The sequence below is a fragment of the Ovis aries genome, chromosome 17 (genome assembly GCF_016772045.2).
Source record: "Ovis aries strain OAR_USU_Benz2616 breed Rambouillet chromosome 17, ARS-UI_Ramb_v3.0, whole genome shotgun sequence".
Classification (NCBI taxonomy): domain Eukaryota; kingdom Metazoa; phylum Chordata; class Mammalia; order Artiodactyla; family Bovidae; genus Ovis; species Ovis aries.
Window position 1 is genome coordinate 931,655 of NC_056070.1, and position 14,498 is coordinate 946,152.

The 14,498-nt window shown below is 40.9% G+C and overlaps 1 pseudogene; it reads left to right on the forward strand.

Annotated features, from left to right (window-relative positions):
• The first annotated feature begins 11,533 nt into the window (after positions 1-11,533).
• On the forward strand, positions 11,534-13,970 carry LOC101121629 (zinc finger FYVE domain-containing protein 1-like; annotated as a pseudogene).
• Positions 13,971-14,498: the final 528 nt, after the last annotated feature.

Consider the following 14,498-nt stretch of genomic DNA (forward strand, 5'->3'; position numbering starts at 1 on the left):
GATAGTTGCAGTGGACTTGGCACCTTCCAGAAGCTCAGTCTTCTCTTATTAACTAGGAGAAAGGATGATTATTATTAAGATATTTATTAAAGTTCTTTATTTGATAATCCCATATGCCTACAAATAGGAAATTCTCTATAGAAAGTAAGGGAAGATCAAAATGGAAGGCTTATTAAAATCTTTACATTTTGGTGTTGAGTATGTTTTAGTTAAATTGTACCATGGTTCAGAAAAAGCTTTGTGCAATCTTGAGAAAGGAGAATGGAGCTGGAGAAATCAACCTGCCTGACTTGAGACTATACTACAAAGCTGCAGCCATCAAGACAGTATGGTACTGGTCCAGAAATAGAAATATAGAGCAATGGAACAAGATAGAAAGCCCTGAGATAAACTGAAACATCTTATAGACACCTTTTCTTTGACAAAGGAGGCAATACTATATGGTGGAGAAAAGACAGTCTTTTCAATAAGTGGTGCTGGGAAAACTGGACAGCTATGTGTAAAATAATGAAATTAGAACACTTTCTAACACTGTACACAAAAATAAGGTCAAAATGGATTAAAGACCTAAATGTAAGACCAGAAACTACAAAACTCTTAGAGGGAAACATACTCTATGACCCACCTCCTAGAGTAATGGAAATAAAAACAAAAATAAACAAATGGGGCCCAATTAAATGAAATGCATTTACACACCAAAGGAAACTCTAAATAAAGTGAAAAGGCAGTCCTCAAAATGAGAGAAAATAATGAAAAAATGAAACAACTAGCAAAGGATTAATCTCCAAAATATACAAGCAGCTCATGCAGCTCAATATTAGAAAAATAAACAACCCAATCAAAGAGTGGACAGAATACCTAAACAGACATTTCTTTAAAGAAGACATATGGGTTACCAATAAACATGTGAAAAAATGTTTACTGCTCATTATTGTTCATTGCTCATTACTACAGAAATACAAATCAAAACTACCATGAGGTATCATCTCACACCTATCAGAATGGCCAACACCAAAAAACTACAAACAGAAATACTGGAGAGGGTGTGGAGGAAAGGGAACCCTGTTGAATTATTGGTGAGAATGCAAATTGATACGGCCACTATAAGAATAGCATGGAGATTCCTTTAAAAATTAGGAATAAAACTACTATATGATTTAGCAGTCTCACTACTGGGCATATACTCAGAGAAAACCATAACTGAAAAAGACATTTTCCCCAATGTTCACTGCAGCACTATTTACAAGAGCTAGGATATGGAAGCAACCTAAATGTCCATCAACAGATGAATGGATAAACAAATTGTGGTACATATACACAATGGAGTATTACTTAGCCATAAAAAGGAATGCATTTGACTCAGTTCTAATGAAGCAGATAAACCTAGAGACTGGTATATAGAGTGAAGTAAGTAAAAAAGAGAAAAACACATTATTACATTAATATACTATGCACATATACGGGCAGACATTGAGAACAGACTTGTGGGCACGATTGGGGTGCTGCGGGGGTGAGGCTGGAGAGGAGAGGCAGTGGGATGAAGTGAGAGAGCGGTATTGAAACATACATAAGCACAAACCACATGTAAAATTAGATAGCCAGTGCAAGGTGGCTGTATGATGCAGAGAGCTCAAATCCAGTGCTCCGTGACAACCTAGAGAGGTCAGATGGGGTGGGAGGTGGGAGGGAGGTTCAAGAAGGAGGGAACATATGGAGTTCTAGTATCTGAGAGCTTGACCATACTTTTGATAAAGTTTGCTTAAAAACATTTTCACATATATATGAAATCTACCTGTGAGGTAGACCTTGCAGGCATGATATCTTCATTTTTCAGATGAGAAACCTGAGGCTTACAGAAGTTAAATGACTTGCCCTAGATCATGCAGCTGATGAGGGCTGGAGCCAGCTCTTCTACCAGTGCTTGACCCAGTGGGCTTTCTACTGTGGTGGACTAGTTCTCCTGACAATAGAGACTGTCTGCTCTTGAGGATGTTGTACAATGAGAATTATCAAAGAACTCTTTGGAATGTGGGTTTGGAGGCAGGAACTACTTAAAATATTTGAGCCAGACACAGAAACTACTCTAATTAAGCAGAAATCTCAAAGGATTCTCTAAAGTGGGACTTTTTGAATCTAGAAAATTGTTTCATGTTTTATGACTTAAGGCCTAAAAATCATAAGGTCAACATGATTATTCTCATTTAGATGAGAAAACTGAGTCTCAGAGATATTAAGTAATGTGTAGTAAAGATTTTAGACTTGCCCAGAGAGAGCACTGACCTTTGCCCCTGATTTCTGGGAGTTGCCTCTATATTACACTGGTAGAATGTCTTTGTTTATGGTGGTGGCTGAACACACCTGACGGTCTTAACATGGGAGTTGCCAATACCAAAGGGACAAACCACGTGATTTAGGGTGGGGAGCAAAGTATTAGTTGACCTGGATGCTGAGTTCAGCCACAAAGGCAATTAATCAATCAGTCCTGGCTAAGTAATAGAGTCCCAATAACAACTCTGAAGTGGAGACTTGCCGGAGCCTCCCTGATTGGCAATACTCTGTGTATATCATCACACATGGATACTGAGAGGAGAGCAATGCCATGAGGGTGATGGAAACTTCACTTTTGTAATACTTCCAGACTCTGTCCTTTGCATCAATTCACTTTCTGATTTTAATATGCATCCTTGTCTTGTAATAAACCATAATCATGAATATAACAGCTTTCATTTCTGAGTCCTTCTCCTGACTATCATACTTGAGGGTGGTTTGGGAATTCTCTGAACTTGCAGTTGCTGTCAAAAGTAAGGGTGGTTTTCTGTGGACTTTCCCCTCCAACTTTGCAGATGGTGTCAGAGGTCTTGGGAGCCTAGAGGACTATGTCCTTGAACTTTGCAGTTTTACTAACTCCAGGTAAGTGACCTGTTCAAAGTCACCAGAGCCAGAAATGGATCTCAGATACTTATAATACAAGTATGCTCCTACCTCCATGGGATTCTCCAGGCAAGAGTACTGGAGTGGGTTGCCATTTCCTTCTCCAGGGGTATTCCTGACCCAGGGATTGAACCCGGGTCTCCCATATTCCAGGCAGACGCGTTAGCCTCTGAGCCATCAGGGAAGCCCCACAAGTACATATAACTACATATGTAAGCCAAAATGCTGCTAATCACTTACTATATTGTATCCTACCAGGAATATCCCTAATAGGGCAGAAATTGCAAAAGCATCTTGTAATCAGAGTATCTAGAAAGTGGAGGAATACAGAAAAATCAGTCCATCAGGGCATGAAACAACACGCAAAGGGAGTAGTTTGAGAGATCTTGGAGTTGGATCAAATGGCACATGGCGGCAGGTACAGTGAACAAGTTAACCGCTTCATAGGTTTTCTGGGAAACTCCTAGCTGTACTATGTAGTGCTTCCTTCCATCAAAGGCAGAGGTTGCTAAGCCTCTATAGCATTTCATCCCAAGAGTTGATGGGCCCAGATATGGTAGTCAGAGACTTTGGTTTTAGATTTTAAGTCTGATTGCTACAGGCTTCTAGGCTATACTAAGCCCTTGCAGTGAGTTATGAGATGAAATTATCACACATACATTTTCCTCCATGGATCCTAAATTATTGCTGTTTCCTGAAATTTCAAAATTTCCAGAGAAGTACAGCTGCAATTACAGAGTTCTCACCTTGCAGTTAATGTTGGCTGTACTATAGCACAGCAAAGCAGTCCCCTCAACAAGTCTCCTACTGAAAAGTGTCCAGCAGCACCAGAGATTGAGGGTGTCAGTCACCCACTCTTTCTCTTCAAAGATAAAGCAGAAAGAGTCATAATCCTCCAAAAAGTCTGTTGTAATACTTGCCTTAACTTTAAGGCCTTTTTATTTATTCCCCCAGAAAGCAACCAGTTTAACATTTTGACTAAATGAGACAGTTCAGTCCAATGGTCTGGTTCTATTAAAAGCAAACTTTATAGTTTAATTTTACTGAGGTTAACAGTGATTTATAACATTATATAAGTTTACATGTACAACACTGTATTTCTACTTCTGTGTACTTTACATCATCATCAAAACATTTGCTTTTCATGCAGTTAATGTCCTCCACCCATTTTGCCCTAATTCCCATCTCTCCTTGCTCTGGTAACCACTACTTTCTTCTCTGGACCTACATGTTTCTAGTTTTAAAGACTGAAGAATAGTTGATTTACAATATTATATTATTTTCAGGTATATAATACGTTATGGTTATAGATTATACAATAGGGTTATTACAAAACAATGTCTGTATTTCCCTACACTATACAATATATGCATACATGTATGCTAACGTGCTAAGTCACTTCAGTTGTGTCTGATGCTCTGCGATCCTATGGACTGTATATCACCAGGCTCCTCTGTCCATGGGATTCTCCAGGCAAGAACACTGGAGTGAGTTGCTGTGCCCTCCTCCAGGGATACAATATATACTTATAGCTTATTTATTTTTACATAGTTGGCTGTTCCTATTAATCCCCTACCTTCTCTCCACCTCTCCACTTCTTTATCCCCATTGGTAACCACTAGTTCATTCTCTGTATCTCTGAGTCTGTTTCTGCTACATTTTTATTCACTTGTTCTATTTTTTAGATTCACATAAAATATTCATCTTCCTTTGTCTGACTTATGTCACCAGACATATTGCCTCTATGTCCATCTATGTCATTGTAAATGGCATAATTTCATTTTTTATGGTTAAATCATATTCCACTTTATACATGCATATTGTCCATATCTTTATTCATCTGTTGATGGACAGACACTTAGGTTGCTTCCATATCTTGCCACTAAGTCACTTCAGTCGTGTCCGACTCTGTGCGACCCCATAGACGGCAGCCCACCAGGCTCCCCTGTCCCTGGGATTCTCCAGTCAAGAACACTGGAGTGGGTTGCCATTTCCTTCTCCAACGCATGAAAGTGAAAAGTGAAAGGGAAGTCGCTCAGTCATGTCCGACCCTTAGCATGGACTGCAGCCTACCAGGCTCCTCCATCCATGGGATTTTCCAGGCAAGAGAACTGGAGTGGGGTGCCATTGCCTTCTTCATTCCATATCTTAGCTACTGTAAATAATGGGCTGTGAACTTTGGTGTGAGTGCATCTTTTCAAATTAGTGTTTTCATTTTCTTAAGTTATATAGCCAGGAGTGAAGTTGCTGAATCATATAGTAATTCAATTTCAGTTGTTTTTTATTTTTTAATTGGAGGAAAATTGCTTTGCAATGTTGTGTTGGTGTTTGCCATACAACAATGCAGATCAGCAGGTACATCTTTCACCCTTCAACCCATCCTACCCCTCTGCAGTGGGAACCTTCTACAGGTAATTACAGAGTGCCAAGCTGTGCTCCCCATGTAGTACAGTAGCTTCTCATCAACTATTTGTTTTCCATATGGTGGTGTATATATGTCAGTGCTGCTTTTTCCATTTGTCCCAATCTTTCCTTCCCTCACTGTGTCCACAAGGCTGTTCTCTATCTGCATCTCCATTCCGTCCCTGCAAATAGATTAATCAATATCACCTTTCTGGTTTCCATATATACACATTAATATGCAATAATTGTCTTTCTTTTTCTGATTTACTTCACTCTGTGTAACAGACTCTAGGTTCATCCACCTCACTAGAATGGACAAAAATTTGTTCTTTTTTATGGTTGAGTAATGTCCCATGGTACATATGCACCATGACTTTTTTAATCATCTGTTGATGGACATCTAGGTTGCTTCTATGTCCTAGGTATTGTAAATAGTGTTGCAATGAACTTTGGGGTACAAATGTCTTTTTCAGTCATGGTTTTCTCAGGGTATATGCCCTGTAGTGGAATTGTTGGGTCATATAGCAGCACTCTTACCTGGAAAATCCCATGGACGGAGGAGCCTGGTGGGCCGCAGTCCATGGGGTCGGTAAGAGTCGGACACGACTGAGTGACAATACTTTCACTTTTCACTTTCATGCATTGGAGAAGGAAATGGTAACCCAATCCAGTGTTCTTGCCTGGAGAACCCCGGGGACAGGGGAGCCTCATGGGCTGCCGTCTATGGGGTCCCACAGAGTTGGACATGACTGAAGTGACTTAGCAGCAGCATGGTAGTATTACTTATAGTTTTATAGGAATCCCAATGCTGCTCTCCATACTGGCTGTAGCAGTTTGCACTCCCACCAACAGTTCAAGAGGGCTCCCTTTTCTCTGTATTCTCTCCAGCATTTATTTTTTGTAGATTTTTTTGTGAAAGCCATTCTTATAAGTGTGAGGTGATACCTCATTATAGTTTTGATTTGCATTTCTCTAATAATGAGTGATAGTGAGCATCTTTTCAGGTATTTATTGGCCACCTGTAGGTCTTCTTCGAAGAAGTGTCTGTTTAGGTCTTCTGCCCATTTTTTGATTGGACTTTGTTTTTCTAATATTGAGCTGTAAGAACTGCTTATACACTTTAGAGATGAATCCTTTGCCAGTTGCTTCATTTGTAATTATTATCTCCCATTCTAAGAGTTGCCTTTTAATCATTTATTGTTTCCTTTGCTGTGAAAAAGCTTTTAAGTTTAATTAGGTATCATTTGTTTATTTTTCTTTTTATTTCCATTCCTCTAGGAGGTGGGTCAAAGAGAATCTTGCCATGATTTATGTCAAAGAATGTACTGCCTATATTTTGCTATAAGAAATTTATATTTCTGGCCGTCCATTTAAGTCTTTAATCCATTTTGAGTTTATTTTTGTGTATGGTGTGTATGGTGTTAGAAAGTGTTCTAATTTCATTCTTTTACTTATAGCTATCCAGTTTTCCAACACCAATGATTGAAGAGGTTATGTTTTCTCCATTGTGTATTCTTGCCTCCTTTGTCAAAGATAAGGTGCCCATAGGTGTGTGGGTTTATCTCTGGGCTTTCTATCCTATTCCACTGATCTATATTTCCATTTTTGGGGGGCAAGCACCATGCGTCTTGATGACTATAGCTTTGTAGAATAGTCTGAAGGTAGGGAGGTTGATTTCTCCAGTGTGATTCTTCTTTCTCAAGATTGCTTTGGCTATTTGGGGTCTTTTTGTTTCTTTTGGTGAAATTTTTGTTCTAGTTCTGTGAAAAATATTGCTAGTATTTTGAAAGGAATTGCATTAAATCTGTACTTTGGATAGTATAGTTATTTTCACAATATTGATTCTTCCAATCCAAGAACAGGTATATCTCTCCATCTTTTTGTGTTGCCTTTGACTTCTTTCATTAGTGATTTAGTTTTCTGCATACAGTCTCTTTAGGTAGGTTTATTATTAGATATTTTATTTTGTTGCTGCAGTGGTGAATAGGATTGTTTCCATAATTTCTCTGTCTGAATTTTAATTGTTAGTGTATAGGATGTAAGGGATTTCTGAATATTAATTTTATATCCTTCCACTTTGCTAAATTCACTGATTAGCTTTAAGTAATTTTCTGATAGCATCTTCAGGATTTTCTATGTATGTTATTATGTCATCTGCAAACAGTGAGAGTTTTACTTTTTTTTCAATCTGTATTCTTTTATTTCTTTTTCTTTTCTGATTTGCTGTGGCTAGGACTTTCAAAACTATGTTGAATAATTGTGATGAGAGTGGGCACCCTTGTCTTGTTCCTGATCTTAGGAAATGTTTTCAGCTTTTGACCACTGAGGATAATGTTTGCTGTGGATTTTTGGTATATGGTCTGTATTATGCTTCCCCTGTGGCTCAGCTGGTAAAGAATCCACCTACAATGTGGAAGACCTGGACTCAATTCCTGGGTTGGGAAGATCCCCAGGAGAAGGGAAAGTCTACCCACTCCAGTATTCTGGCCTGGAAAATTCCACGGAGTTGTCCATGGGGTCACAAAGAGTCAGACACAACTGAGCAACTTTCACTTTCACAATGTTCAAGTATGTTCCTTCTATGCTTACTTTCTGGAGAGTTTTTTTTTTTCTTTTATAATAAATGGGTATTAAATTTTGTCAAAACCTTTCTCTGCATCTATTGAGGACTGTATAGTTTTTTTTTTTTTTCCGCTTCACTTTTATTTATTTATTTATTTATTTTAATTTATTTATTTTTATTTATTTTTTTTAAAATTTTAAAATCTTTAATTCTTACATGCATTCCCAAACATGAACCCCCCTCCCACCTCCCTCCCCATAACATCTTTCTGGGTCATCCCCATGCACCAGCCCCAAGCATGCTGCATCCTGCGTCAGACATAGACTGGCGATTCAATTCACATGATAGTATACATGTTAGAATGGCATTCTCCCAAATCATCCCACCCTCTCCCTCTCCCTCTGAGTCCAAAAGTCCGTTATACACATCTGTGTCTCTTTCCCTGTCTTGCATACAGGGTCGTCATTGCCATCTTCCTAAATTCCATATATATGTGTTAGTATACTGTATTGGTGTTTTTCTTTCTGGCTTACTTCACTCTGTATAATCGGCTCCAGTTTCATCCATCTCATCAGAACTGATTCAAATGAATTCTTTTAACGGCTGAGTAATACTCCATTGTGTATATGTACCACAGCTTTCTTATCCATTCATCTGCTGATGGACATCTAGGTTGTTTCCATGTCCTGGCTATTATCAACAGTGCTGCGATGAACATTGGGGTACATGTGTCTCTTTCAATTCTGGTTTCCTCAGTGTGTATGCCCAGAAGTGGGATTGCTGGGTCATAAGGTAGTTCTATTTGCAATTTTTAAGGAATCTCCACACTGTTCTCCATAGTGGCTGTACTAGTTTGCATTCCCACCAACAGTGTAGGAGGGTTCCCTTTCTCCACACCCTCTCCAGCATTTATTGCTTGCAGATTTTTGGATCGCAGCCATTCTGACTGGTGTGAAGTGGTACCTCATTGTGGTTTTGATTTGCATTTCTCTAATAATGAGTGATGTTGAGCATCTTTTCATGTGTTTGTTAGCCATCCGTATGTCTTCTTTGGAGAAATGTCTATTTAGTTCTTTGGCCCATTTTTTGATAGGGTCGTTTATTTTTCTGGAGTTGAGCTGCATAAGTTGCTTGTATATTTTTGAGATTAGTTGTTTGTCAGTTGCTTCATTTGCTATTATTTTCTCCCATTCAGAAGGCTGTCTTTTCACCTTGCTTATATTTTCCTTTGTTGTGCAGAAGCTTTTCATTTTAATTAGATCCCATTTGTTTATTTTTGCTTTTATTTCCAGAATTCTGGGAGGTGGATCATAGAGGATCCTGCTGTGATTTATGTCTGAGAGTGTTTTGCCTATGTTCTCCTCTAGGAGTTTTATAGTTTCTGATCTTACATTTAGATCTTTAATCCATTTTGAGTTTATTTTTGTGTGCGGTGTTAGAAAGTGATCTAGTTTCATTCTTTTACAAGTGGTTGACCATATGATTATCTCAATAGATGCAGAGAAGGCCTTTGACAAAATTCAACATCCATTTATGATAAAAACTCTCCAGAAAGCAGGAATAGAAGGAACATACCTCAACATAATAAAAGCTATCTATGACAAACCCACAGCAAACATTATCCTCAACGGTGAAAAATTGAAAGCATTTCCCCTAAAGTCAGGAACAAGACAAGGGTGTCCACTTTCACCGCTACTATTCAACATAGTTCTGGAAGTTTTGGCCACAGCAATCAGAGCAGAAAAAGAAATAAAAGGAATCCAAATTGGAAAAGAAGAAGTAAAACTCTCACTGTTTGCAGATGACATGATCCTCTACATGGAAAACCCTAAAGACTCCACCAGAAAATTACTAGAGCTCATCAATGAATATAGTAAAGTTGCAGGATATAAAATCAACACACAGAAATCCCTTGCATTCCTATACACTAATAATGAGAAAGTAGAAAAAGAAATTAAGGAAACAATTCCATTCACCATTGCAACGAAAAGAATAAAATACTTAGGAATATATCTTCCTAAAGAAACTAAAGACCTATATATAGAAAACTATAAAACACTGATGAAAGAAATCAAAGAGGACACTAATAGATGGAGAAATATACCATGTTCATGGATTGGAAGAATCAATATAGTGAAAATGAGTATACTACCCAAAGCAATTTACAAATTCAATGCAATCCCTATCAAGCTACCAGCCACATTTTTCACAGAACTAGAACAAATAATTTCAAGATTTTTATGGAAATACAAAAAACCTCGAATAGCCAAAGCAATCTTGAGAAAGAAGAATGGAACTGGAGGAATCAACTTGCCTGACTTCAGGCTCTACTACAAAGCCACAGTCATCAAGACAGTATGGTACTGGCACAAAGACAGACATATAGATCAATGGAACAAAATAGAAAGCCCAGAGATAAATCCACACACATATGGACACCTTATCTTTGACAAAGGAGGCAAGAATATACAATGGAGTAAAGACAATCTCTTATTGAGGACTGTATAGTTTTTATCTTTCAACTTGTTAATATGGTTTTTTCGCAGGGATTGATTTGCATATATCAAAGAATCCTTGCATCCTAGGGATAAAGCCCACTTGATCATGGATTCTGTTTGCTAGAATTTTGTTGAAGATTTTTGCATCTATGTTCATCAGTGACATTGGCCTGTAATTTTTTTTTTTGTGTGTGATATATTTGTCTGATTTCTGTGTCAGGGTGATGTTGGCCTCATATAATGAGTTTGGAAGTATTCCTTCCTCTGCAATTTTCTGGAAGAGTTTGAGAAAGATAGGTATTAGCTCTTTTGCTAGAAATCATCTGTGAAGTCATCTGACTGTGGGCTTTTGTTTGTTGGAAGGTTTTTGATCACAGGTTTGATCAGGTTTGATGTTCATGTTTGGATTCAAATTTTCAATTTCTTTCTCATTCAGTTTTAAAAGGTTATGCTTTCCTAAGAATTTTTCCAGTTCTTCCAGGTCATCGATTTTATTGGCATAGTTGCTCTTAGTAGTCTCTTATGCTGCTGCTGCTGCTGCTAAGTTGCTTCAGTTCATGTCCAACTCTGTGCGATCCCATAAACAGCAGCCCACCAGGCTCCCCCTTCCCTGGGATTCTCAAGGCAAGAACACTGGAGTGGATTGCCATTTCCTTCCTCAATGCATGAAAGTGTAAAGTGGAGGGTGGTGGAAATGGAGATGTGGATGGATCCACCAGTGTGCTGAAGAACAGCCCCCACCTCCACCAGTGCCCCATAGTTCCCAGATGCTGCCTCGCCATGACAGAACTGCTTAGTGGTTTCCCCAGAAATATTGACTTGAGGTTGGATAATATTGAAAGGCTCCTGACCACTCTTTCATTACCAAAACCTTGCGGCTGAGGCCACACCCATGAGCCCACCTCAGTAAATCCATCAGATCTCTCTGATAGCCATAAAAGACCCTTTTGAGTTGATTTTGACCACATATTTGTCCGCACTTTATGGAAGATGAAAATATCAAACCAAATCAACATTGCTGCTGATTCAAGAATCTTAGAAGCAGAAAATTAAACATTGCAACATTTGTGAGTGTATGAAGAATTCTAATAGGACATCGATTTTTTTTTTTTAAACAAAACACTTTTTTTTTTTAGGGTATTCAGAACCCTGTGGAAGTTGTGTGCAGTCTTCAGACTCAACACCTCTGTCTTCACTTCCCCCGGGGAAAGCCCAGGTACCGTTACATGGTAGGCGGTTTCCTTCCAGTCTGAATATGAGTGCCCAGACGTCCCCAGCAGAGAAGGGCCTGAATCCAGGGCTGCTGTGCCAGGAAAGTTACACCTGCAGTGGGACTGACAAAGCTGTCTTCGAGTGTGATGAGTATTGCAGCCTGTAGTGTTTCCATTGTGAGGAGGAACTCCATCGTCAGGAGCACCTGAGAGACCATGAGCGGATCAGACTCAAAGCTGGCCATGTCCCTTACTGTGACCCCTGAAAGGGCCCCAATGGGCACTCTCCAGGTGTGAAGCAGAGGGCAGTGGTGAGGTGCCAGACCTGTAAAATCAGTTTGTGCCTGGAGTGCCAGAAGAGGACTCATTCTGGGGGTAACAAAAGGAGGCACCCCGTTACTGTGTACCATGTCACTAAGGTCCAGGAGTTGCTGAAAGAAGAAGGGATGGATGAGGAGACCAAGAGGAAGAAGATGATTGAGAAGGTTGTGAGTTTCCTGCTAGTAGATGAAAATGAAGAAATTCAGGTAATGAATGAAGAGGACTTCATTAGGAAATTGGACTGCAAACCTGATCAGTATCTGAAAGTGGTTTCCATCTTTGGAAATACTGGGGATGGGAAGTCTCATACCCTCAACCACACTTTCTTTTATGGCCAAGAAGTCTTCAAAGCCTCCCCTACCCAGGAGTCCTGCACTGCGGGAGTGTGGGCAGCATGTGACCCAACCACAGAGTAGCTGTGATAGACATCGAAGGGTTCTTGGGAGCTACAGTGAATCTAAGCCAGAGAACAGGGCTGCTGCTTAAGGTCCTGGCCATCTCAGACCTCGTCATCTATTGAACTCATGTAGACTGACTGCACAACGACCTCTTCAAGTTCCTTGGAGATGCCTCAGAAGCTTATTTGAAACATTTCACTAAGGGGCTCAAGGCTACCACTGCCCGCTGTGGCCTGGACATCCCCTTGTCCACCTTGGGCCCTACTGTTATCATTTTCCATGAGACTGTGCACACCCAGCTGCTGGGCTCTGATCACCCCTCCGAGGTGCCAGAGAAGCTCATCCAGGACCGGTTCTGAAAGCTGGGATGCTTCCCAGAAGCTTTCAGTTCTATTCACCACATGGGGACGAGGGCCTACAACTTTCCCACTGACTTTTCTGGGCTTGGGGGTGCTCTGGAGAAGCAACCGGAGAACAATACCACCCGTTCTCCCCGGCACCTGGGCATCGTCTTCAAAGACCTGAAGGCTCTGAGTGACCGCTTCAGTGGTGAGATCCCTGATGACCAGATGGCACACAGCTCCTTTTTTCCAGACGAGTACTCCACCTGCTCCTCCCTGTGTCTCAGCTGCAGGGCTGGATGTAAGAATAGCATGAATCATGGGAAAGAAGGGGTACCTCATGAAGCCAAGAGCCACTGCAGATATTCCCACCAGTATGACAACTGGGTTTTCACCTGCAAGGCCTGCTACGAGAGAGGCAGTGAAGTCAGTGTGGTGCCCAAGAGGGCTGCTTCCACTGACTCCCCCTGGATGGGTCTTGCAAAATATGCCTGGTCTGGGTACTTGATCGAATGTCCCAACTGCAGTGTGGTCTATCGTAGCCGGCAGTACTGGTTTGGGGACCAAGATCCTGTGGATACGGTGGTGGGGACAGAGATTGTGCACATGTGGCCTGGAACCAATGGATTTCTGAAAGACAATAACAACGCTGCCCAGCGCCTCTTGGACAGAATGAACTTCATGGCTCAGTTGGTGTCTGAGCTTAGCCTTGGGCCCACCAAGGCTGTGACATCCTGGCTGACAGACCAGATTACCTCTCCCTACTGGAAGCCCAACTTCCAGATCCTGAGCTGCAGCAAACGTGCTACATCCTTTAAAGATAATGACACCAAGCATCACTGCCGGGCCTGTGGGGAGGGCTTCTGTGACAGCTGTTCATCCAAGACCTGGCTGGTGCCTGAGTGGGGCTGTGCCCCTGAGCCCATGCAGGTGTGTGACAACTGCTATGAAGCCAGGAATTCCCAGTTAGATGTCACTGAGGCACAGGGGGACGACAAAAGTGGAACACTGATCGCTCGGAAAGTGGGTGAGGCCGTGCAGAACACTTTAGGAGCCGTAGTGACAGCCACTGATATACCACTAGGTCTGGTGAAGGATACGGCCAGGCCGGGTACTGGGTCCTGGACCACGAGATCCTGCACTGCCAAAGCTGCTGGAAGGAGTTCAGCGTCAAGCTCTCGAAGCATCACTACCAGGCCTGTGGACAGGGCTTCTGTGATGAGTGTTCCCACGACCGCCAGGCTGTCCCCTTGCGAGGCTGGGACCATCCCGTCTGAGTCTGCTTTAAAGCCGGTGACTTTTAACTGCCCCCCCCCACCCCGAAAAAAAAAGGACAGTGTAAAGTGAAAGTGAAGTCGCCCAGTCATGTCCGACTCTTAGCGACCCCATGGACTGCAGCCTACCAGGCTCCTCTGCCCATGGGAGTTTCCAAGCAAGAGTGCTGGAGTGGGTTGCCATTGCCTTCTCCGAGTCTCTTATGATCCTTTGCATTTCTGAATTGTCTGTTGTCTTTTCTCCTTTTTGTTTTCTAATTTTGTTGATTTGAGTCTTCTCAGTTTTTTTCTGGATGAGTCTGGCTAATGGTTTGTCAAATTTGCTTATTTTCTCAAAGAATAAGCTTTTAGTTTTATTGATCTTTGCTATTGTCTTCATTTCATTTACTTCTGCTCTGATCTTTAGGATTCCTTTCCTTCTACTAATTTTGGAATTTTGGGTTCTTCTTTTTCTACTTGCTTTTATTTGATATTTCTTTTGTTTCTTGAAGTTGGCTTGCATTGCTATAAACTTCCCTCTTACCACTACTTTTATTACATCCTATAGGTTTTTAGTTG